A 2,258-nucleotide genomic window follows, 5' to 3' on the forward strand; every position below is an offset into this window, starting at 1 on the left:
AAAAATTAGGGGCAATATGAGAATTTTTGGGTGAAATTGGTCGAATTGAAAAAAATTTGCAAGTTTGGAGGGGGGGTGCATTGCAAAAATTGAAACATTGATGATCGAATTGAAAATCGTCCCAAACTTTGGGGGGTAAAGTGTAATTTTCCCTAATAATAATACAGCGTGCAACTTGCAAATCACAAAAAGGAGACAAAAAAATATTTTTTATATTTAATTATTATTTTAATATTTTAAATTTATTTTATTATTTTATTTATTACAAAAAATGCCCACCCTTAGTGAACTTCCTGGATCCGCCAGTGCCGTGCTCCAATAGTGCTACTGTTTTGTGGGTTTATATGTGTTTGTTTTTATTTTTCCTGAGAACCTATAAATTATTATTTTATACCACATTGAGTAATTGGTAATTTAGGCCAACCACAATGATCAATTTTGTATTTATCCCTTATATTTAATGTACTTTTTTTTATTAAGAGTGTCACCTATCATTATTTTATTAGTATTGACGTGATACACTAACGGAATCTGGTAAGCATTTTGACGAAATTTAAAGGTAAGACTATATTGTTATTTTAACCTATCCTAAAAAATTTTAAACTATTTTTTATAATAAGTAATTTATAATTTATACTAAGCACATAATTAATTTTACATTTATCCCTTATCTCTCAATGGCATCCTCTCAAACACGTGCTTCTGGCATATTAATTTTTTTTTTTAAGTATTATCTACCTGCTGCAGATGTCAAGTAAAGTTGGCTGGCAATGGTCAGCTTTTTTTTGACCAAACTCCAAATGATGGGCCTTTTATTGGCTGTGATGAATAGTTACATGTGAATTGGCGCTTTTCGTCCATCAAATGACAAAATATTCATGTGAGGAGATACCAAGCTCAGCGTGCTCTCTGGTGTTGAAGATCGCAGCCCCTATCAAGTTTGACAAATTGCGTCTATTTCTGTACGTATTTCAGGAACACTCTCCACTTTTCTGACTAGTTAAATTTTGTATCCGTTATTTTTTTAAGATTCACTAGAAAATATGACCCAAACATAAATTCTTAATTTTATTCATTTTAATTTACACTTCTAAACATTCTTTTCAAATTTTGTTTTATATTTTTGATGATCTCTTCTCAGTATTTTTTCTGTAGAGAATCTCTCCCTTGCCTAAAAAATAAAAATAAATAAAAAAAAGAGAAAAAGACAATTTTATTCAAATTTTTAATATATTAAATTAAGATTTATTCCGATAAAAGTTGGCACAAATATTAATTTAATAGACTGAATTAAAATAATGGGTCGCTATCAAGTCACATCTCGCTTTGTAGTCACACCCCGCAAACTTTTAGTTTATCAAGCCACATGCTATCAAGCCGCATCTAGCAAATTTTTTTAGTTTGGGTGGATATCGCACATTTTTAGTTTGGGTCGCTATCAAGCCACATCTCGCAAATTTTTAGTCACACCCCGCAAACTTTTAGTTTATCAAGCCACACCCCGCAAATTTTTAATTTGGGTCGCTATCAAGCCACATCTAGCAAATTTTTTAGTTTGGGTCGCTCTCGCAAATTTTTGGTCACACCCCGCAAACTTTTAGTTTATCAAGCCACACCCCGCAAATTTTTAATATCACGTGGTCAAAGAAAAAATTCAATATAATGGCTCTTGAAATAGCAGAAGCGAACTTGAGTAAAGCTGAAGGCAAGAGACAAAAAATTGAGACCAACCCCGACCCACTCTATATATTTGTTTCAGTTCTTACTTGTGGAAACAGCAAGAAGCAACCTGCAGTGGAGGCTTGGAGCCATATTTTGTCAGTAAGTTTTCTCTATCCAAGCTTGTGTTTGAAAAAAACAAAAAAGGAACTTATCTTGTTAACTTGGCGGAGGTCAATTGTATGTTGTTGAGCAATTGGTTTGCTTGGAGTATGTTTGAAGCCCTGTGTGGCTGAGCTTTTGGCCTTTTGAAAGGCTCGCATTTGGATTTCTTTGTTGGTTGGTTTTGTTTGCTTTGAATGAAATTTCTTATTCATCAAAAAAAAAAAAAAAAAAAATTTCACACGAATTTTTTTTTTGGTCAAGTTTGTTTTATATATTTTATTTTATTAAGGGTATTTTTACTCCGTTTTAATGTAAAGACTTTTTCTACCTTAAAATTTTTTTTGATCTTTTATATCATTTGGTATTTTCAGTTTTAACCTAATTCATCTGTGAATATTATGGTGTATGATTTAAATTGTTAAGGTAAAATTAGT

Source organism: Corylus avellana, chromosome ca3, assembly GCF_901000735.1.
Source record: "Corylus avellana chromosome ca3, CavTom2PMs-1.0".
Lineage (NCBI taxonomy): Eukaryota > Viridiplantae > Streptophyta > Magnoliopsida > Fagales > Betulaceae > Corylus > Corylus avellana.